At 40.5% G+C, this 24,867-nt stretch overlaps 1 protein-coding gene and 1 long non-coding RNA gene across 8 annotated transcripts in view; both read right to left on the bottom strand.

Moving 5' to 3' along the window:
- The window catches only part of Mp (Multiplexin), an 884,548-nt gene that overhangs the window by 497,001 nt on the left and 362,680 nt on the right, over positions 1-24,867 (bottom strand). The window lies entirely within an intron of this gene.
- Positions 845-19,666, bottom strand: LOC135708488 (uncharacterized). The gene is made up of 2 exons (XR_010518298.1): positions 18,256-19,666; positions 845-1,112 (listed from the first exon to the last, which is right to left on the bottom strand). It is a non-coding gene; the product is annotated as an uncharacterized LOC135708488 (long non-coding RNA).

The following is a 24,867-nucleotide window of genomic DNA, read 5'->3' as shown; positions in this document are numbered from 1 at the left end:
ACCGGACTCAAACTGGTGCTAGTAACACACACACACACACACATACGGCCGCACAGTTAGTCCGTTGTCGGTCCTAGGAGAGAACCCAATTAGGGTCGAATTTTTTGAGGATCGGCGGGGCGCCCGAGGTTCCACAACCCAGCTTAATGCTAATCGCTTAATTATTTAATTAGGTTTCTCACAGTCCGAGCTTTCGGTAGGTAGTTTCAGTGATAAATCTCTAACAATTAGTAACGGAGCAGAATGGAAAAGATTTCACTATAAATACGTGTTCCGAACTTCTTATTTTCTTGTTTTAAATAAACTCTTTTCGAACCTTCATGTTTAACGACTATGACTTTTATGTTCTTTTTAAAATACTCCTCCCGACATCCTCATAATTGACTCGCACACAGGAAACTTCCGTAATTAAAAACTTTCTTACTTTTCTCTAAAAAACTCATAAAATGTCTCGCCTTCAACGATATCACAGAACGTATTGATTTTTGCTTGCCCCTTGCCTGTCGCTCACATCCACCGCCACATTTGCGAATCCATCAAACCGAGCGAACCGGAACAAGCGACACGTCTTTAACGAGCCATAAATGTCACTCCGGAAGCGAACAGGATAAAAAATAAAAACGACCGAACCGAACGCACTCGCGCAACGAATTTACGACCGAACGGAACCTCCTCCCGGAGTCAATCCTTTTTCCCACTTTTCCGATCGCGATCGCCGGGGATCGAAGTCTCCTCCGGAGTTCAATCACGCCACACCGCCTTGCCTTAGGAAAGTTCTATTTTGTTTTTCCTTTCCCGCGAGGGGGCTGACACTTATTCAATTATGTTAATTATCTTCTTGTTCTTGTTGCACCGTTCTTCGGAGTGTATCAAATTTTGGTCACGTTCCTAATTTTTTTTCGGGTGTTATTTTCGGCTGCATGCTTCACTGACTCATTTCGGCGTCGTTGGAAAAAACTGTCGACGATGACAAACTGATGACCTTTTCGTTCCGTTTCACGACAATTTTTCGTGGGTGAATGAGAACGGTTTTGCTTGGGTCAGTTGGTTGCTTTTGTGACTTTTATCATGGGGTGGTTTTTGTTTTGTTTATACGGTTGATGGTGGATATTCTGTAAATAAAGCTTGCGTTGTAATGTGGGGCAACATTCCAACATTGGTGTGGAGCTTGCGATGGTAGCGGAATGGAGTATCTAAGGGTCGTGGGAATTTGAAAATGAATGGATTTTTCTCTAATGTCAGCATGATTATATACAATTTTAAAAATTCTATTAATTATAACTTCCGAGTTTCGACTTCCTTTTCAATGTAGATTTGTAATGAACCTCTAAATGGTGGTCTGACCTGGCGTAGCGGTTATAATTCATGCCTCTGACGGTGGTCTTTAAATAACACCAAAATTGAATGCAACTGCTTTTAAAAGAATCCACTCAAAGTAATAGAAGCTAACGAAAAGTTTGTATTTGTCTGTATCAGTAATTTTAAATAGTTGAGACCCGGAGGGGTAGAGTAAGTTATCTCAGAACTAGGTTTCAAATGCTCATTTCACATAAACAATTTGTTCTTACATTCAATCCAAGTGTTTTGTTACTTCATACGTGAAATTTAAGATATTCAGAGATGGTAAGAAATGCTATACTAATATCAACATGAAGCTTTAGTGCGATAATTTTTGAGCTAGAGAAATTTATAAAGAGTATTGATTGATAGTACAGCAGTTTGAAAATTGAACAGAAGTTGAAATTGAACGAAGGGCCATTAATACGATAATACTAATCAAATGCGCACTCCTTTGCCTACCTCAGCAAAACGGGGAAACAACTTCCGGCACTCCGTGGCCCTCGGGGTTTTTAGACTATACCTTTCCAGGTTGTCGATATGGACTCCAAGCTTCCCATACTTGGTGTCCAGCTGGCGGCACCGGTGAACATCTCCGTCGCATGTGCATACCTGCCATGCGGACGGCTGCCAAACCTGCACGATCAACTCAGCGAAGCCATAGCTAAACTACCGGAACCGCGCATCCTGCTTGGGGATCTGAACGGGCACCACCCAAGCTGGGGCTGCCCCCGCTCCGACCCTCGAGGTGTTACCCTGGTCGATATTTTTGAGAAGGAAGACATGGTGATTCTGAATGACGGTGTGCCCACGTACTTTAACGGGCGGCATACTTCTGCCATCGACGTCTCTGCTGTCAGCCGCTGCTTTGCCGGAAAAACTCAGTGGAGCGCGAACACGGATCTCTATGGTAGTGACCACTAACCCATCAAAGTTCAACTTTCGACCGCCATCTTCCCGATGACAACACGGAGGTCCCGATGGTGCTATGAACAAGCGGACTGGGATAGCTATTGTGAAGCCTTTCAGTCCTTGTTACTACAGCGTAATCCGAACAACATTGAAGACTTTTCAGAAGTGATATACGAAGCAGCAACAGCAACCATCCCAAAGACCAGCAGCGTTCCGGGGCGAAAAGCGCTACGCTGGTGGAATGAAGATACGAGGAAAGCCGTTAAAGCCCGGCGTAAAGCACTTCGCCGTGTAAAGCGCCTTCCTATCGGACATCCCGACTGTGAGGACGCTCTGCGTCACAACCATGAGTCGCACAATCAATGCCGGCAAGAAATCCGTTTGGCGACACGGATTTCTTGCCAGCACGAACCAGGTGGATGGACTTTCTGGAAGGAATGAATTCGTCACAGTCTTCGGCCGACTTATGGAGGTAAGTCAACGCCCTCAGTGGGAAACGGCGCATGACACCGCTCCACGTACAGATTAACGGTGAAACTGTTTCTGACCCTGCAATCGAGCGGACGAACTCGGCTCGTACTTTGCCGACCTTGCAGCCATCGAGAAGTACGAAGACGAATTCAAGCGGAAAGCTAAGCCTTCGACGTCATCCATTGCAAGTTTTTCTGTTTCTTCTGACGCTGGAAACTCGGACATCAACCAGGCATTCTCCTGGCTAAAGAGGTTACCAACGCCCAGGCCAGCTACGGATGCTGGAGCTTTTCAACAAGCTCTGGCTCACCAACTCGTATCCAGCGTCGTGGAAAGAGAGCTTAGTCATTCCTATCCCAAAAGCCAATGAAACAACCCGTGAAGCTAGCAAGTTCCGTCCAATAGCCTTGAAATGCTGTATGGCCAAGGTTCTGGAGCGAATGGTCAACAGAAGGCTAAAGCATTTCGTTGAAGCCGAAAACCTGCTAGACCATCGACAGCACGCCTTCCGTCAAGGGTACGGAACGTCAACTTATTTTGCAACATTAGGGGAGCTCCTCAAAAGTGCCAACGATAGCGGTCTCCACACCGAGATCGTCTCGCTGGATATATCGAAGGCCTTCAACAGGACGTGGACGCCCCTCGTCTTAGAGCAGCTTGTCAACTGGGTTCTGTGTGGACTTATGGTCCACTTCATCAAACATTTCCTGACCGATCGCTCTTTCAGAGTCGCAGTGGGCAACACGAGGTCCCAGCTTTTCAGCTGACGATGTACTTATCGTAGCTGCCGACCCAACAGCAGCACGTAACAGGATCAAGGCCCAGGCAACAGTCTCCGCTGTAGCCAGGTGGGCCAGCGCAGTAGGTTTCCAGCTTTCGGTCACCAAAAGCGTCAGGTGCCACGTGTGTCCATTAGAGTGATGCAAAATTTGAAATTTTCGCTCCACAATACTTAAACGATTCCAAATCGGATCCTGACTAACATCTCAAAATTTGAACCCATTTGGTGAGAAACTGAGATGGCACAAACCATTTGAAGTTTGTATGGGAATTAGTATGGTAAAACCAAGATTTTTGTTCATGTCTATCTAATAATTCACCATATCGATCTGCTTCAAAAGCTTTCATTTGTACTTGTAGTAAATTTTCCCAGCTACAACTTTGCTCAAGACCACTTTTTGATTAAATGCAAGGATCGAAAGTTATTAATGGTTCAATGCGCTGATGTCTTATGATCATGCTCAATCAACTGCTCAGCAGGCAACATTGGTGTTTCTGGGGCGTTTAATAGGACACAAAAATCATGGCTACTATGTCACACTGCAAAATACAGTGTTGCCTACAGAGCAGCCGCTTGATCATGTCATAAGTTTACCAATCTCTTAAATAATTAATAACTTTTTTCTGTCTCGTTTAACATAGAAAAAATCTTTAGCAAAGTTGTAGCTGAGAAAATTTTCTATAAGAATGGCTATTGAACTGTTTCGCAGCTCTATAAGGAAAAAGACTAGAAGGCAATGAACAAAAAGTTGAGATTTCCCATAGTAATTTACATGTAAACTTCAAATGGTTTGTGCGAAGTCTGTTTCTCACCAAATGAGTTGTAACTTTGGGAGCCTAATCAGGACATGGTTTGAAACCATTTAAGCACTGTGGAGCGAAAAAGTCAAATTTTGCATCAGTCTAGTGTCCATCCCGGCACCGTGTCAGCGGACCACCTATTAAAGTTCAAAACCAGCCCATACCACTGAAGAAGACGGTCCGTATTCTGGGGGTACTTGTTGACCGGTCCCTCAACTTCGAGCAGCACTTTAAGGCGATCAAGAACGACTGCCGCAGTAGGATCAACACGTCAATCGTCGATTTCCCGCGAATAAAATCTCAATTTCGAAAACTAACAACACTATGAGGTAGAGAAATGATTCCTCTATCATTTGGTATAGTTAGTTTACGAGATTGAGTTTTTATTGACGAGAAATCGGCGATTGACGTGTTTGTTTACAAAAGCAATTACGCCCAAATCTCAAATCACTCTGGAATTGTGACACTCGTTTCCGGGTTGCAAGAGCCGTCATCGATAGTCGCCTACTGTACGGTCTTGAGATGACGTGCATCGCCACTGAAAAGCTCGTGCAGATACTAGCAGCAACTTTTAACACCTACGTTCGGATTGTCTCCGGTCTTCTTCCGTCAACGCCCGCCGATGCCGCATGCATCGAAGCGGGTATTCTGCCCTTCCGCCATCGTATAACCGCAGCAATTGCAACGAAAGCCGCTGCTTCTACCGCAATGACCTCCAGAAATGACAGGATCTTTCTCCTTGATGAGGGGAACAGACTCCTCCGCATGACTGCCAATTCGGAGCTCCCCCAGTGGCCAAGTGACGGAGTCAAAAGTTGGCGCATACCTCCACCAAAAATCGAGAGTCGGATAAAAAGCAGGTTCAAGGCTGGAGATAACTCTGCAGCGCTGAAGAGAACAATAGCCGAACTGCTAGGCTCGGACTACCCAACCCATGCCCACATATACACGGACGGATCGCTTTCCCGAGCCGGGGTCGGAATTGGAGTAGCCGGAATTTCAGTACCGATGAGTAGCAGCCTACCACCACAATGCTCGGTTTTCTCCGCCGAAGCTGCGGCCATCTTTGTTGCTGTTACAACACCCTCGGACCGGCCCATACTGGTGCTATCCGATTCGTACAGCGTGATACAAGCCCTTACATCGGAGACCATGACTCACCCCTGGATACAGGGTATTGTGGAGGCCACACCTCCGAACACGGTGTTTTCCTGGATCCCTGGGCACTGCAGTATCCCAGGAAACAACGAAGCCAACAGCTGGCCCCCGTTACACCGACGAAGTGCCACTACAGGACATAAAGCGATGGATAGTCAGCAAAATGTGGGAAGCCTGGGAAGCAGAGTGGTGCCAACCCCAATCTCTTTTCATCCGAAGAATCAAAGGAACGACGAGCAAGTGGACGGATATGTCGAAACTACGGGACCAGAATGTGGTTTCTCGTCTTAGGACAGGCCATACAAGGATCTCACATAGTTTTGGTGGGACACAGTTCCATAGAATGTGCTACGTTTGCGGAACCACTGCATCGGTGGAACACATCCTATGCCTGTGTCCGCAATACCAACAACTACGGGAGCAGTACGCACTTCCCAACAGCATTAGGGACATACTGGGCGACGAACCTTCCACTTTAGCGACAGTTATTTATTTCCTCAAGGACGCTGCGTTATACAACAACATTTAGGTCCTTTTAACTTTCTTTTGGCTGACGGTACATCTCTACCGGACGGGGGATTACCCCTCCTACGGTGGAGCTCCGATCTCCTTCAAAACCCTACCTAACTTTGATGTACCAGATTGTTGTTTTTTCTCGTTGCCTGTATTGTTAGTCTTTTTACTGGAATCTGTTTGAATTGCTTCTATTTGAGTACATGTGAATTGTAAACCAACTCCGTAACACAATTTTCTGACAGAATCCCCCTCTGGGGCCTCCCATTTTATAGAGATGAACTGACCAACGGCTAAAAATCTCTCTAATAAAGTTAAAAAAAAAACTCTTGATGGTTGAGGGGTTTTGATATATTTCCTCAAATACACAAGTAAAAGAGTGCGCGTTTGACTTGCTTATATACTGTCTGCGGTCTTTTCTTTATTTAACGTCGGTCTCTGTTCCGCAATCTAGTGCCAATCACCGACGGACATCGATTGCCATCCATTAACGGCAATCGAATGTGCAGGAAGGCAGCTTCCACACCTGCGTAGGATATCGCACCCATTCAACACATATGGGCCAGGACCAACGGCTTTACTTTCCTTCCGAAGGAAGACATGACCAGAGATTTTTATGCCTCAGAAAAATCCCGCCGACCTCGGCTGTGGGATTGAACCCAGACCCATTGGGGTGTGAGAAAGCAGTCACGCTTACCACTACATCACCGGCGCCGGCTACTGTCACTACTGTCGTTTATCACTACCTAAAGCCCCACGTTGACAAAAAATTCCAGACAATGGTACCTTAGATAAAACTCTTCTTTATCCAACTATTGTTTGCTTCTCTCGTCATGACCAATATTGGTCTGGACTACGTACGTATTCATCTCAGAGAGAAGCAGTATGCTTTCGGCAACGAGGGGCTTTAGCTAGTGATAAACGTCGCTAGGACTATTCCACAGCCGCAGACATTATATGAGCAAGTCAAAAGCACACTCTTTTGCCTGTCACTGTCATCAATGCCACTCACCCATCAAGTGTGAGGTAGGCAAAGGAGTGGCCCTTCGCTCAATTTCAACTCCTGTTCAAGTTTCACACTGCCGTACTCTACAGGAACTATCAATGTATCCCCTTTAGAACTTTATCTAGCTAATACATTATCGTACTAAAGCTCCATGTTGATAGGATAGAGAGCTACTTCGTCGTAATCGCCCATTTCCGTTCTATCGAGCATAAATCATCAATAATATCCATGATTTCACCGTACACAAATAAAAAATACGTTTGTTTCGATGCGTTAGCTCATAAACTACAACACAAAGCCCATACGAGTGCGTTGCATCAATATTTCAACTCATTGTTCGCAAAACAAAAGAAGCGCTCATAGCAAATCCATTTTTTCTATCTTCATTCGTAGAACGAAGAAAAACATAGCCAAACCAATGGCGTTTCAATGTGTTAGGATGGAATTGAAACTCGTTGAACGAATTTGCAATCAAGAAGCAGTGTTAGACTTCTTACAATATCTCAATAGTTTTTGACTTTTTCTCAAATCCAAGAAAGGTAAACAAATTTGAAAGTCAGCTACAGCAGAATCGCTCCATTTTTGAGTTCATATACTTTCTAAAAAGAGACGTTAAGTGTAGGTTATGCTTGGTAGGATAGAAATAAGATAAAAAACCCTATTAGTATAGTATTTTCTCCCAACTCTGAAAAACATTGTTCTTAATAAGTACCAATTGCCAGTTGCTGTCATTTTCAGAGTTGTTACGAGAAGTTTGAAACAATATCAGGCTCATATACACTTCAACTTTAATGTAAAGGTTTAAATTGAACTTTGTAATTGGGTTCTTTAATTTTGAAAAATGTATCGTTTTTTATAGATCATCTGAAAGAGCTTCGTTTTCGGAGTACAGCGATATTTTTTTCGAACCCACACACTTTCATCTCGATTTTTAAATCAAGATTTAAAGCAAAATAATAACTTCACTGTTTGACACTAAACTAACAAACTGACAGCTCGCTCCCATACAAAGTGACACCGAGGGGCGCTAATAAGGTGATTTTTGCAAATGTAATCGTACTTATTTAAAATAGTTCCAGTGTACCAAAATTGATGAAATGTTGGGTTTGGGTTCCATTTTTAATGCAGATTACGAATATGCATTTACCTCAATACCCTTAAAGAACCCAATTGGTAATTGGGACCCTCCAAGAGCCTATCTTAAAAGGTGCTAGAACATTTAGAACTTTCACAAAGGGTCCTACACTTCCATGAGATTATCTAAATGAGGTTTCTAGAAATTGTATTATGGTTTCGAAGAATTTTTGAGGTTCATTGTGTTTTGGTTTTCTAGACGTCATGAAAGTACTGAATTTATTTAAATGTCCTGTGCTTTTCTTAGATCTTAAAAGCAATTTCCTACGCATTTTAAAGATTTCCTAATTTTTTTAGAAGTTCTCTAAGCTTCTATCATTACTCTAAGCATTCCTGAGGATCATTTGCACGTCTTCGAAGAGACGTTGAATTGTTTGATGTCTGCAGACTACCCAGGAGTGCAGGGAGCATGCTGAACTTGTCAGCTAAATTCTAAGATATTTTTTTTTTTATTGGGTTTTAAGCTGGAGCTGCGTGACAGCTTAGTTTTCTAGACTTGACCCATTTGAATACATTTTGCTTCTATCTTTGACAATACAGCAGAAGGACTAGCCTATGTTGGCAGCTTTAACACTGGATTCCGTGTGTTTTGTTTCAAGATAGTTATCCGCATAGGATAGGATCCACGTAGTAAACCGATTGAATAAGTAAATCCGTTTCGAACAACATAGCTTAATTATTTAAGTTACGAAAACCGCGCGAGTCCCGAAATCCGTGCGAGACAACCGAAGCGAGTAAAAAAGGCTTATTATCAAATTTTGGTTTCCTCCCTAGATATTCTACTCATTTTACTATTGAGCTATGTTTCAATTTAGTGTGTTTTTTACCGCACGTATCAATCATTTCAAAATTTTGCGACCGTACCGAACAAATTCAAAACTACATAAGCTCAAAACACGTTTGACAAGCTCTACCGAATTGCGAATCACTTCTGCGTAAGCTCCGTAGACGTAGGCGCATTGAATCCGACAGCCGCGAAAATTTAAACATGCATCAATACCACATAAGAAAAGATCGATTTTACAGTCACGTAGGGTTTAGTTCATAGATTAACATTGACTGCTGATTACAAATGGAAGTACTTGAACACTAAGAAATAAGTTAACTCAAATGCTTTAACCGGATATATATGAGATTTCGCGTATTGAGAAAATAATATAGTTATCGAGTACAATAAACTCATGGGAAAACAATACCTACAAAAAATTAAAAGTTATCAATTGTCACATACCTCTACTTTTACTTATTTCCTTAACTATTCCTCTTCTTGTTAATTTGCTAAATGCTATTGGTTTGCTTGCGTTTTCTTATTGAAGTTCAAGACTAAATTGGAAGATTTATTCTTAAAGGTTAGTTGCCTCCCTAATTCTTTTGTTAATGTTAATTGCAGTTGCTTTCGATAACCAATACAACCTGTTACAACTCTGCATTGAACAAATTCTAGAAAATTGTTTCGCTTAGCTGTAGCGATGCAAAGAGAAAATCGATTAAGAGAATCGATCATCGCGTTTACGCCCTTGTGCATGCTCATTGTCGAAATGTTCAATCGCTTGTCTCTCCCGTCGCTCCATTGGTCTTTTTTTCAAACCTTCGGTGAAAACACTTGAAGATTACACGTAATATGTTCAATTTGTCTTCTATCCATATATTTATCTAAACAAAATAAAATAAAATCGGGACATAACGCATAATCAGCTAATTGAAAGAGCGGTAATAGAGTGTTTGTGAAAGAGATTGAAAGCCATAATGAGGTTTCGTTTAACTAGAAAATCTACGTTACTTACATACATTGAAAGCGACGCAAGCAACGAAGAGAAGATCTACAGCCAGCCTTTCCTTCTAAGGGTGCTTTATTTTTCATTTTCGTTTCTTGCTGATAGTCTAGCTAGGCGTTATAGGAACGAAGCATTGAAGACGTAGTATGAGAGAAACAAAATGTCGAGTTCATTTTACAGTCTACTCGGGAAAAAATCCCAGCATTATTCCAAATATCTGTGGTACAATAAATATGTGTTTTTAGCAAGTAACTTCTTTTTTTTTTAACTATTTTTGGATTTTGATGGATCAATGATCAATGTCTGTATAAACCTGTAAGTTTTTACCAATGACTGTACAATGTTTGTACTGAGCAGTTTAATTGTTTATTATGAATTTTTGCCTAAATTCGATCATTTTGTCTTGAAAAATTTCAAAATGCTTACACGGAAACGGCACTTCTGATTATCGCTCCCGGAACAACATTTCTGAAAACAGTAGCTGTAGTAGCGAAATGTACCCAGATTTTTGAGTTGTTAAGCCTGCAAATACACTAAGTTCACCATAACACTAGAGCCACCTGATGATAGAATTCTGAACAAAAAATTCCGGAATTAAAAATATCTTAGTCCTGTGTACAACATTGCTCAAAACAAAACATTTTTTATAGCCAGGATCCTGAATATATAGATCCTCCATGTACATGAAGTTGGCCAAATCGATAGAGCCACTTGGAGAGAGAATTCCAAGCTTAAATGTCAACCATTCAAAAGATCTTCCCCCTGAATAAAATGGCTGAAAACACCAATTTTGAATATACCCAGGATCTTGAGACACTGATCCTGCAAGTATAAGAAGTTTACCGGAACACTAGTGCCAGCTATCAAGAGAATTCTGAACAAAATTTATCACAATTCAAATCGTCTTAACTTAGTGAACAACATTGTAGAAAACAGCAACCTTGTATATAGCCAGGATCTTTAGATGATGATCCTCCAAATACATGAAGTTCGTCACCTAGTGAGAGAACCCCAAACTAAATACTCAAGCATTCAAAAGCTCTTAGCCCCCTGAACTAAATGTCAGAACACTGCAAATTTGAATACGTCCAGGATTTTGAGATGTCGATTCTGCAAGTACACGAAGTTTACCAGAACATTAACTCTCCACCAGTCAGTCTGCATCGTGCTATCTTGCCGTGCGGATCTATTTGCTTTTTGCTGAAGGAAGGGTTACTACTACCTAAAGCTACAAAAAATTTAAACAGCACTTTTCAGTGCTCAACCTGTAAAATTTCTACCTTGTTCAACTCTTATTCCTCTTCGATCCTTGTTTGGACCCTACCCGAGGTAATCCTTCTTGGATATCGATTTGAAAAATTCCTCTTCGATCTATCTATAGTTCTATAGTAATCTGCTTGGAAGTCGATTTGGATAAAAAATTACTGCCGCCATGGCGCCTAAACGCAAAAGAAAAGGGGCAAACTCTTGATCCCCCTTCTGATGAAATTAATTTGAGTAATCAATTTGATTTGCTCACGGATGATGAGAATGATTCATCATACAAGACAAAATCTAGTAAACTTTCCCGGCTTAATGCCAAGAAGGAAAAGATTCCCCCTATTGTGATAACCACTTCCGATTTCCATGCTCTTCGCATGGAACTTTTGAACGTCCTGAAAGTTAAGTTTTCACTACAAATTGGACGTCGGGGTGAATGCCGTGTATTGGCTGAAACCTTCGACGGATTTAAATGTCTTCTCAAGTATCTTACTGAGAAGAAGCACACATTTTTTACTTACTGTCGTTGAGCACCAAAACTGAACGTGTGTTCAAAGTTGTCATGAAAGGACTACCCAGTGGTGAATCCCTGGATCAGATCAAAGATGAACTGGCAAAATTACTTGGAGTTGTGCCACTCCAAGTAATCAAAATGAAAATGAAATCCCGCCCTGGCGATTCGCGCAACGGGATTTCTAATCATTTTTAATTAGTTCACTTCAAGTCTAGTGAACTAAACAACCTTAAGGCCTTGGAAAAAGCTAGCCTTATTCTCCATCTCCGAGTGGAGTGGGAACACTTCAGGAAGACTGGAGGAAATTTCCAAAACCTCACCCAGTGCCGTAAATGCCAGGGATGGGGTCACGGAACTAAAAATTGCTACATGCCAGCTAAATTGAATTGTGGTGATTCCTCTCACGCAAAGGACGACTGTCCTGTGAAGGAAGATCCTAAGAAATTTAAATGTTCAAATTGTGGTGAAAACCACAAATCCAATTTTCGGGAATGTAAGACTCGCAAAGCTATCCTACAATCTCGTTCTAAGCGACAGGTAGGAAACGCTCCACGTTTCCGACCAGGTACAAATTCCTCTGCTGTTAACAACGGTCAGCGAGGAACAAATTCTACATTCGTACCCGGAGGTACAAATATCACCCCTGCTTCAATTTTTTTTATTTATACTTACTCCCCCTCGCTGCTAACAATGTTCAGCGAGTTAATGGAGCTACCTATGCTGCTATTGCAGCGGGTAGAAATCAAAATACTAACCAAAGTAATTCTAACGGAAATTTGGACAATTTTGACTTAGGAAGCATTACTGCCCCTAAAATGGAATTTTTACAGAAATCATTAATTGACATGATTTCTGATATGCTTAAATTTAACTCCATGTTTGAAGCTATTCAAACTGGAGTAAAATTTGCAGTTAATACTGTCGTGACTTTAAAATTCAGTAATGATTTTAAAGCATTAAATATTTTAAATTGGAATGCTCGATCTCTTAAAGATAATGAAGACGAGCTATTTAACATTTTGAGAGTTCATAACGTGCATATTGCCGTTATAACTGAAACGTTTTTTAAACCTGACCATAAGGTTAAGAAGGACGCAAATTATTTGATTTATAGAAATGATCGTCTTGATGGACCCTGTGGTGGCGTTGCTATCATTGTTCATAGACGAATCAAACATAAAATTCTTTCTCCATTTGAAACCAAAGTTTTTGAAACTTTGGGAGTTTCTGTTGAAACAAAATTTGGACAGCTTACGTTTATAGCTGCCTATTTGCCTTTGTAATGCGTAGGCCAGCAAAAGAATTTTCTCAAGGGTGACCTTCAGAAACTTACCCATCATAGGTCTAAATTCTTCATTATTGGTTATTTTAATGCAAAACACCGCTCATGGAATAATGCTCAAAGCAATTCCAACGGTAATATTCTGTTTGATGATTGTTCTGCAGGTTATTACACTATTCAATATCCAAACAGCCCAACATGCTTTTCTTCAGCAAGAAATCCCTCAACTATTGATTTGGTCTTAACTGATTCATGTCAATTTTGTAGCCAATTGGTTACCCATGCTGACTTCGGTTCTGATCACCTTCCAGTAACTTTTGAAATAACCCAAGCAATAATTTCTAATCCCAACAGCTCTACTTTCAAATGCCATAGAGCTGATTGGGAGCAATATCGAACATTTATGGAATATCACTTCGATCCAAACAAAAGATGAAATTAATTATGCTCTTGAATCTCTGACTACTTCTATAGTTGAAGCAAGAGCTGCCTCAGTACCAAAATGCGAGGTTAAATTCGATTCAATTATAATAGACGACGATCTTCAGCGCTTGATCCGTCTTAAAAATGTCCGTAGTAGGCAATATCAAAGAACTCGCGATCCTGCCATGAAAGTTATCTGGCGTTATTTACAAAAACAAATTAAAAAGCGATTCCCTGCCCTGAGGAACAAAACTTTTGAAAATAATGTTTCTTAATTAGACCCAAGTTCCAAACCCTTTTGGAAACTCACAAAAATTTTGAAAAAACCTCAAAAGCCTATTCCAGCGCTTAAATATGGTGGTAAAATTTTGAACACAAATTCGGAAAAATCTCAGAAACTTGCTAAGCAATTCGAGGGTTCCCATAATTTCAGTTTGGGTCTTACTAGTCCTATTGAGAATCAGGTTGCTCGGGATTTTCTGAATATTTTCTCTTGGGAAAATATTTTTGATGATTCCTGGGGGACTGATTTGGACGAAGTAAGGTCTATAACTAAAAAGTTTCAAAATATGAAAGCTCCAGGTGATGATGGAATTTTCTATATCCTCATCAAAAAACTCCCAGAGAGTACCTTGTCTTTCTTTGTAAAATTATTTAACAGATGTTTTAATTTGGCATACTTTCCTGATAAATGGAAAAATGCAAAAGTTGTTCCAATTTTGAAGCCGGATAAAAATCCAGCTGAAGCTTCTAGCTACCGCCCAATAAGCTTGCTTTCTTCAATTAGTAAACTTTTTGAAAAGATAATTTTAAATAGAATGATGCTTCACATCAATACGAACTCAATTTTTGCAGATGAGCAGTTTGGATTTCGCCATGGGCATTCAATTACTCATCAACTCTTAAGAGTTACCAATTTAATTCGTTCAAACAAATCGGAAGGCCACTCAACTGGAGTTGCTCTTCTAGACATAGAAAAAGCATTCGACAGTGTTTGGCATGAAGGTTTGATTGCTTAATTGCAGAAGTTTAATTTTCCACTCCATATTATGAAATTTGTTCAAAATTATTTAACTAACAGAACTCTTCAGGTAAATTATCAAAATTTCAAATCTAATCGACTACCTGTTAGAGCAGGAGTCCCTCAGGGTAGCATTCTTTGGCCTATATTGTATAACATTTTCACTTCGGATCTCCCTGATTTGCCTCAGGGTTGCCACAAATCTTTGTTCGCCGATGACCCAGGCATTTTGGCTAAAGGAAAAAGTTTCGTGTTACTTACAGCAGACTGCAGAAAAGTTAAGATTTATTTTTGGTTTGTTTTCCGTCGATATTGTTTTCCGTGCTGAGCACCAATGCTACCGACACCAGGGAAGCAGCTCCCACACCTGGACCTATTGTCAAGATTTTTAAGCTCTGCCTAGTAGTAGCCACATAGTCACTATGAATGGAGTTCTAATCTCTTGGTCAAGTCAAGTGAAATATCTTGGATAAGTTTTTTTTTCTAAAAATTAACTTCTAAAGATCACATTCAGGGCATTTAAGCCAAACCTAAGAAGTAGGGGAAATGGCTCTTATGTTGGCCTATGGATCTAAGATTGGGCACATCGCTAAAAATCTGCTATTTATCAATTTTATCTAGTTGAACGCGTTATTGGGACGGTACTAGTGGAAATTTTTGGTCGCTATTAAAAATTTAGTCGATTGCTGAATTTATGTATGGGCCAAATAAGGGGCATTTAGGCCGACATTACATCGATTGCCCCTATATAACATGTTTGTATCCTCTTTTAAACACGATATCCATACTTTGCCTGAAAAATAAACTTTTAATATTTAAACAAGTTTTTAGACGGGCCATTGCACTATCAGGAAAAAAAGCGCTTCAAAGGATTCAGAACAAAGCTCTGAAGATGATCAATAGTCTCATCATCAATTACAACAGAGACGTTCTCATTTACTCGATTTCGCGAAATTACCATAAATTTAGATTTACTTGTATTCAGTTTCAACTGCTACTTAGAGAACGCAAATCTTGATTCAAGCGTAAAACGGCATCATCTAAATCCTTAGCCGCAATGAATAACATAGTATCATCTGCAAAAAGATTAATGTTGCAAAGTCGTAAAACACGTCGCAAGTCATTAACATACATAATAAATAACAGGGGCCCTAATACACTTCCCTGGGGCACTCCAAGGTTATTCCCCACGGGACTGGAAACAGCATCACTAAAAACAATCTGTTGAGTTCTGTCAGACAAATAGCTTTCAAACCATTTATATGCAGTACTCGTAATTCCAAAGCGCTTGATTGATCATAAGAATAAGGTCATAGAAATTGTTTCAAAAGCTCGTTTTTGATCCAAAATAACAGCAACAATCGTATCTTTACACTCCAAGTTATATTTCCACTTCGTTTATACCAAATTCAACGCAGTTTCACAAGAATGATCTTCCCGATATCCCGATTGTTCTGGTATCAACAAACTATTACTATTTAAATACTCCAACAGCTGGCCTTTAACAACAAATTCTAGCAAATTTTATAATGTGTGCAACATGTTGATGGGACGAAACTCTTTGGCTTTAATCGTTCCAGCAACTTTTTGAAAATTAACCACTAAGGATTCCTTCCAAATTAGTTGCACACTTCCCAAGTAACATTGTAAGTTTTATTAACGTTTTATTGCATTCTACAAGTCTAAATAATGGTCTACAGAACCCTCATAAAACCCTAAATGTTACTTGGGTTACAGTTTGCAATGATTATTAATGATCATTAATAAGGTCCAGTAAGATGTGGCCAATGACATGAAAGCAATTTTCAATAACTCTAGCATTAAAATTATCTACTCCAGCCGATTTTCGTAATGAAAAACAAATAACGCTAAGTTCATCTAATGGGTGAAAAACTTCAAATCTACAACTTCTTTTAACTGGCTGTTTTATTTCGTCGACAAAATAATCATTAAATTTAGATGCAATTACTTGTTTTGACTGCTCTAATGTGCCATTAAAAGTTATGGACCGCGATTTGCTGTCAAACCTTCGGTGAAATGTTCCGCTCTCTTTTATAAACATTATAAGAAATCAACCTGAGCCAGGGTCCCCCTTCAAATTGGGGCGCTGGCTTTGGCCCACCATTGCCCTACCGCTTTAAATTTGTTGCCCTTCTAAAAATTTGCCACGATTTCTACAGAGTCCCTGAGGTCTTATGAAGTTTTTTTTAATATTCTATGAAGCTTCTTGCTACAAAGCTTCTTGACGCTCTATAACATTTCCCAAACTTTTACGAAGTTCTCTTGTGGAGATTTCTGAAATCAAAGGACGTTCTCGATTTAATTTAATTTTTCGAAGGTCCATGTAGGGACTCACTTATATGAATCTGAAATAGTGTACACCTTTCCTCACGCGCAAATTTTAAAAGTAGAGTTGTGTCATGTGCAGACATTTACTATCGATAACTTATGTCTTGTCAGCTACACAGAAAAAACTCTGAATTTTAACTATCGCTTAAAATCTCCCTTCGTTTCATTTTGAGCTATACTTGGCTTAATTAGCTTGCATACAATATTGCTAATTTATGCGATACAGCGCTTAAATTTACACGAAATATCGCTCAAATGTATGCGTTAATTTTATGTGCGCTGTATCTCGCAGAAATTTACATGAATTTTTCAAATGGTGTAGAGCCATGGCCAACTTCAGCCCAACATCCTATTTACGCTTATGTATATGACAGTTTGAAAGTCGGTTTTTCAAGCGATATGTATTCCCCTAAAAAGGAATTAAGAGAAGCCTCCCTTAGCTCAGTTGGTAAAGGAACACTTCAAAGCAAGACCATGTTAGGGGTGATTGGGTTCGATTTCCAGTCCGATATAGGATTTTTTCGGGTTACAAATTTCTCGACTTCCCTGGGCACAGAGAATTAGCGTACTTGCCAGACAATTATACAAATGCAAAAATGGCATTGAAAGCTCTCAATTTAAAAGCGTGGAAGTGCATCTATAACGCTAAGTTTAGAGCACGCAATAAGCTAATATGGGATAAGCAATAAGCTTAAAATGCGAAGAAGTAGCTATAACCATCATGTGACCAAAATGGTAGGATTCATTAAGCAAAGAAGCATGCTTTACGTCTTCATCATTTCTTTTACCGGTGTCCTGGATCATGACCCATTTTCATGCAAAAAAAAAATACTCCATGACGATAACAGGTACATACATTGTCAATGCCGGTATTTTCCGTGTGAATTATTTTTTAATGAGGCCTGTGGACTTCTCTCTTGAACGCATTATCTAAAATGAGGCACCTGAATAATTCATACCTTAAGCATTGTACACTCTAGCCAAACGTGAACTAAATTAAATAAATTTAAACCTGATTTTCTTACACTCACAAAATTCCTCACATCTATATTGGGTAATTCCACATAATATTCATCACACTTTAACAAAATCCACTCAGATAAACACATGAAGTTTTTTTTTTATTTCAAATGAAACGTATGTGTGTTCAAACGTGGCATTTTTACACATTGGAATTATGCCTTAAAATTCTTGAGTGGGACAATACTGCAACATGAGGATTTGTTCCAGTGTACAGAATCTGTATGCATATGTAAATCGACAAATTTACCGGTACGGTGTAGTTGATAAGTTACACTGAATATTTCATGGTAGGATTTTATCCATAAATGCGTTGCTAGTAAAATGCTTCGCCAGCCCATACCATCAGCCACCGTTGCCGTCAAAACAGATCAATTTCCACGTCTACTTATGTTAATAATTCCTCCACTCCCTCATGTTTTGATAAGACATAAAATACGACCCATACAAACTCCGTTCCGCTACCATCGATCAATCCGGAAAAAGAGAAAATCTTACATTTATCACGAAATCAGCTGTTTCGATTCTCCAAGTGCCACTCCATTCCGCATCGGTGTGGAAATTGATTTATTACCGCCACTTCACTTTCCCCCCTCAGTTTTCCCGAGCATTCATCCGTACGGCGTAATCCCTGCGTTGTTTCCGAGAAGCAAAAAGAAAACACTTCACTTCACTTAACCGTCCGGTGTTTGTTGGTAAGTACACCCCCACCGGATTGCTTCGTGCTGATTCCGGGTGGGTATTTGTTTACATGCACACACTGGAAGCACCAGGCGTCGCCGATTGATTCAGGTCACGTGTATGTTTGCTCAGCACATTTCCCGCGATTTGGGTCCGGATCTCCAGTAATTCAATAATATTTCGACTGGCACATAACGTAGCATAGCATAATGCTAAATCCCAGCTGCCGTCTGCAGTTTACTACTGTTATTGTTGTTGTTGTTGCACTGAACTATTGACCTGTATCCTTGTGTCGGACGGCAGTAGCCGTCATCAGCCGCCTGTCTGTCTACCAACGACACGGACCGAAGGACACACTTGGAAACCAAAACACTTCCGCGTGCCTACCGCTCGTAAGAACTAACGGTCTAATTTGGTTTCATATTTCCTACCTCGGTTTCAACATGCCATTCACTTCCGAGCGTTGGACGAGCATAAAAATAGTCGGAAACACTAGCACACCGCACGCATTCACGAACATGAATAGTTCTCAATTTGCTATTGATACACACTTTTCCCCTACAGGGGGCGAAGGAAGGGGTGGGAGGAAAACTTCAACTTGAGACAAACTTCACTCCCCGCAAGAGGAGGAGCAGTCTTCCACTTTAAGGACAACTTGTTCTTCAGTCCCGGCAGACGCTCATACCACCACAAGTGTGCGGCGATAGCGAAGACGACCGATAGATGATACTCTTTGATATGTGGGAATTCTTCAGTTTTCCCGGGAGGAAAAACAGTGGAAAACTTTTTCCGATATGGCAGGTTTTAGAGTTCCGATATGTGTTGCGTTGCGAAAACTTTTGTCGGCGTTTTAGGAAAGTGTATCCCAGTGGTAATCTGCCCCGCGGACATCCCGACGACGATGACGACGACGACTACGTCTAGCCTCCCGCACGGCGACAACCGACGAAAACACGCCGCGACGCTTTACGATCGAATTGAAATCGAATTTCCTATCGATTGGTAACGATGGTGGGATGCTGCTGCTGCGGCGACGACGGCCCGGACTATCAACAGAGTAGCAGCAGCTGCACAAATTGACCCGCGAACGACGCTGTTTGATTCGACGATTGGAACGACGCGGCTTTGCCGGAAAAACGTGTAACTTCATCGCGGTCCGTCGACAGACTGAAATTTGGGCAGCCCTCCCTCCACAGTCTGTACCAGCAGCCAGACGGAAACGCACATCGTGTCGGTCCTCGTCGGAACGGGTCGCATGAACTCCGCTGGGAACTCCATCCAGCAGCCTTCGGGTACGGCCAACATAAACGGAGAGTGCTCTCAGGGGTTCACTCCGGCCACAGATCCTTATCAGCGACGGAATGAACGGTAGCCAAACGAATCCTTGCTTTCTAGTTCAGCAGGCAATCCGCTGTCGGCGGAAACGGCGCATGACTCGCTTCGGAGAGCTGGTCGTGCGCAAACTCGTCCTCACTCGGCCGAAAGCTGCTCTTTTCCCCTCACGGAGATGACGAACGAAGTGAAAGCTTTATCCTTTCCGGTTACAAAGTCCCTCAGACGTCACGCTTCCACTGCCCGGCTCAGTCAACAACATTCCGAGACAGATTTATTGGTTCAAGGTTTCGCACCGGTGAATTTCGGACGGGGTGTGCTTTTGGCCTTCTCACGTGCCAACAACCGAGGGCGATGCGATGGCCGTGTTCTTTTGCCTCGTATCGGTTCTCGTGAGTAAGAGTGTGAGTGTGCCATCGGAGGCGCACTCGGTGACGTCACCGTTTAAAGCGGATGTATTTTGGGTGAGCATTTGTGGAACTTGGATGGATTTTCCTTAAAATTGGATTGAATGTTGATTGGTGGAATTTTCAACAATTGGTGCGATCGTTGTTTTCAGGGCTGATGTTTTCGATTCCACATCGGTTCAGGGGTGTAACTATGGGGCAATTTGGACAAGGGGCTTTTTTCCTGCAGGTCAACGCTGAACGCTGAACGAACCTATTTTATTTTCCCCTCTCCGAATTCCATGAAACTTTCCTCAGTTGATCGCTAGGGGCAATGAACCAAATTTGTGCTGAAATTCAACCTATTTGACTCATGCCAAATTTTACTATAAATCATAGCACGAAAACGATTGAATCGAAACTACGTTTGAGACGGAGTTGTTGGAAAATGTATTGCCTTTTCAGAAAAATACACACTGAACAAAAATCCTTCATTTTCATCAATAAATAAAAAAAAAACTGTTGACAACTTCAAAAACCAAAAAAAAAAGACAATTTTATGATTTTTGAACTTCTGTTTATCAAAAATGATAGTATTCGTGAAATTGAAATAACGGGCACGTCCAAATTGACCATTTAAAACGTTTTTCCACAAAAAAGATTTAATTGCTTTAATGCAGAAAACATTTGTTTTAGTCCAGAAAATCGTTTCGTATTTGCATAATCACCTAAATATCGCGTGGAAAAAAAGTTAAAAAATCCGCTAAAATTTGATTTTTAACTATTTTTGTTAATTGTGAAGTGTGTTAATTTCAGTGAAGTTAGCATTTTTGATATGCTTTCAAATGAACATAAGTTATAAAATCATAAAATTGTAGTTTTCTGTTCTACCACTTCGCCTCAGACGTGATTTGCATCAGTTTACGGTTGAGCAGATCCACGCCAAATGAAGAATCGGAAAAACTCGTCTTTCTCCGATTTGCATGAAACTTTGCATAATTGTGTGTCATGGGCAATCATTGACATTTTTGAAAAAATCGGACATTTAGGATTTTGATTTTTTTTTTCAAAACGGCGTCCTTGTCATTTTTCAATAAATTGTGGCACGAAAACGTGACTTCTGATTGAAATGACATCTGATACAAAGTTGTAGAGAAACTTAAAGTCTTTCTTAAAAATAAAAATTACATGGTATTAACTTAGACATTTTGAGAATACTAAAATATTTCAAAAAGTAGAGGAAATATCTATGGATCTAAGATTAAGCTCATTGCTAAAAATCTGCTATTTATCAATTTTATCTAGATGAACGCTTCATTGCTTCGGTACTAATGGCTTTTGAAAATTTAGATTGATGAATTTATGTGAGGGCAAAAATTAGGGCCATTAAGGCCGACATTATATCCAAAAAAAAACTATTAGAAATGCAAACTTTTGCAAAATTTAAGAAACCGTGGACACTTGAAAATTGACAAACACCGTTAAACAAGAACTTTCGGTAAAAATTTTGATCTAAATTGACTTTATCTCTGACGTCATTTTCATAATTTTTCGTCATTTCCAAAAATTCAAAAATTGTGATGAAAACTAAAATTTTTCAAAAAGTAAATGGGGTTTTCCAGCCCAAGTGGGTACAGAATTTAAAAAATGTTGTGGACGATGTCACCGATTTGAGCCAAACTTGGTCAAAACGCTTATTTTGGCATTCTGAACAAACTTTTTTTTTTTGATTTTGCTCTTAAGCAGAGATGCCAGATTTACAGACATGTCTGTAAATTTACAGACTTTTATTTTTTCACAGACATTTTTCTCGTTACAGCCATCTTACAGACTCTTTTGTTTTTTCACAGATATTTACAGACTTTTGTAATCAAGGGTAAATTTTTAATTTTATTTAGATACACTGTTTAACATCTTTAATTAAATTACACGTGCGATGCATTTTTCAACACGCATACGATTTGACGGTTTGTTTGGGTACGTCAACTCACGTTGGCTGGTCTATAAGTTGAATTAATGTAGTCACTGTCACTGAAAAAGTGAATGAAACGGACAGTGTGTCGACGAAGCAGCCATTTTCGTCGTTTTGTACCTGAATAAGAGTCGTAATAATGTGGAAAAAATCGAGAAAAATCAAAGGAACTCTCGGGAACCCCATAACGAACTTTTTCAAAGGATCAGGTAAGCTATAAGTTATATATGTTTCATTTCTGGGTCTTAGTATTATGTTTGCTGGTCCAAATCGTTCCGATGCTTCGAAGCCGTTCCGTCGAGAAAAGTCAGTGAGTTTTATTGAATAATTTCTTCATTTTTTTGGGCCATATCTCCGCCACACAATGTGCGATGGGGATAAAATTCATTAGCGTCCTATGCGAGAACCAAACAAGCAAAATAAACGTGATTCACTTTTTCTCTACTATCAATTAGTTTCAATGAGGTTTTATGGAAAAGCAACATAAACACTGGCACTAATCATAATGTTGAGTTCCATGTGATTTGAGGTATCGTACGATGTATTTTGACGTATGTCGGAATCTGTCCACTTCCCGGGGTACCCGGTACATCTGAAAGAGGCCATTGTGATCATTGGGTTTGAATATGTCCACCATTGATCTTTTAGTAAAATTCTAATGCGATTTGAGGTGTCGCATGATGAGTTTTTCATGTATCAATCTTTTGCAAATTCCCCAGTGGAATCTGGAATTCATATTTTTGTTCATATCTTCGGAACCATAATTTCGGGGAAAAATTCAATAGCAATCTTTGGGGATCTAAAACACATTTTCTGGAAGTTGTTTCACTCAAATTGGTCCGGCCATCTCTGCGAAAATTGAATGAGTTACACTCATACTCTTTCATACATACATAAAGGGTGATACGGTCAAAATTTGGTCAATATCAACTTGACGTATTTCTTTCAATTTTGCATTTAAAAAACCTGAACACCCCTCATTTTGAAGGTGTGTGTGTGTAGAATGTTGCTCCTATTTTGATTTTGGAATTCACTCTTCAGTTGTCAAAATGCCGTCCAAGCAAGAAGAGCAGCGTATCAAAATTTTGCTCGCGCATCGCGAAAATCCGAGCTACTCGCACGCAAAGTTGGCAAAATCGCTAAAAGTTGCCAAATCAACCGTTACAAATGTAATTAAAGTGTTTGGGGAACGTTTGTCGACAGCCAGGAAGTCTGGATCGGGGGGAAATCGAAAACCGGAAGCCGCTGAGACGACAAAGAGAGTTGCCGGTAGTTTCAAGCGAAACCCTAACCTCTCTCTCCGAGATGCCGCAAATAAGCTAGGTGTATCGTCTACAACCGTGCATCGAGCCAAAAAACGAGCCGGACTATCGACTTAGTGACTCCAAATCGCGATGATAAACAAAATACGACGGCCAAAGCGCGATCCCGGAGGCTGTACACGACGATGCTGACGAAGTTTGACTGCGTGGTAATGGACGACGAAACCTACGTCAAAGCCGACTACAAGCAGCTTCCGGGACAGGAGTTTTATACGGCAAAAGGAAGGGGAAAGGTAGCAGATGTTTTCAAGCACATGAAACTGTCAAAGTTCGCAAAGAAATATCTGGTTTGGCAAGCCATCTGTACCTGTGGCTTGAAAAGCAGCATTTTCATAGCTTCCGGGACTGTCAACCAAGAAATTTACGTGAAAGAGTGTTTGAATAAACGTCTGCTGCCTTTCCTGAAGAAACACGGTTGTTCCGTACTGTTTTGGCCGGATTTGGCATCTTGCCATTACGGTTAAAAGGCCATGGAGTGGTACGCCGCCAACAACGTGCAGGTGGTTCCCAAGGACAAGAAGCTCCGCCCAATTGAGAAATACTGGGCTATTGTCAAGCGGAACCTAAAGAAGACCAAAAAAACTGCTAAGGGCGAGCAGCAGTTCAAGGCAAACTGGCTTTCTGCGGCGAAGAAGGTGGACAAGGTGGCTGTACAAAATCTGATGGCAGGGGTCAAGCGTAAGGCCCGGCAATTCGGATTTGGAAAAGCGGAAGCCTAACTGAATATTTTTCCTGAATTTTATACTAATTGAACTTGAAAAAGAAATTTAATTTGATTTTTTAAATAAACGATTTCACCGATTTACACGCGTTTTCCCTTGACCAAATTTTGACCGTATCACCCTTTACATACATATATACAAACATACATAAACATTTTCCAATCCCGTTGAGATGAGTATATTGGTATATGCCATTCGTTTGTCCGGGTCATGGAACGAAATTGTATTTTTCAAGTAATATCATAACCTTTCGGTACACCTTGTTGGTTTCAGCAAATTGTGTTATATTTAGCCAAGTTTGTCTCCCCCAGGTGTGTAATTGTTTTGCAAAATGTAATGCATATGTTGCTTGATATATCTTATTTTAAAACTGTGTTTGTAAACTCGTTACAACAGTCTTAGTCTTCTTTTTCTTATTCGCATTTCAAGCTTATTGCTTAGCGCATATTAGCTTATTGCGTGCTCTCAACTTAGTGTTCTAAATGCACTTCCACAGTTATTAATTGAGAGCTTTCGATGCCAATACCAATGCATGAATTTGTATATTGTGTGGCAAGCACAATGATACTCTATGCCCAGGGAAGTCGTGAAAATTTCCAACCCGAAAGATTCCCTCGACTGGACCGGGAATCGAACCCGCCGCTTCCGGCTTGGTAAATAATACCGTGCCTTTACTGACTAGGCTATGAGGCCCC

Source organism: Ochlerotatus camptorhynchus, unplaced genomic scaffold, assembly GCF_037179485.1.
Source record: "Ochlerotatus camptorhynchus isolate MF236.1 unplaced genomic scaffold, CSIRO-AGI_Acam_v1.1 ptg000330l, whole genome shotgun sequence".
Taxonomy (NCBI): Eukaryota; Metazoa; Arthropoda; class Insecta; order Diptera; family Culicidae; genus Ochlerotatus; species Ochlerotatus camptorhynchus.
The sequence above is the reverse complement of the archived record's forward strand: the minus strand, read 5'-3'. Positions and strand labels throughout refer to the sequence as shown.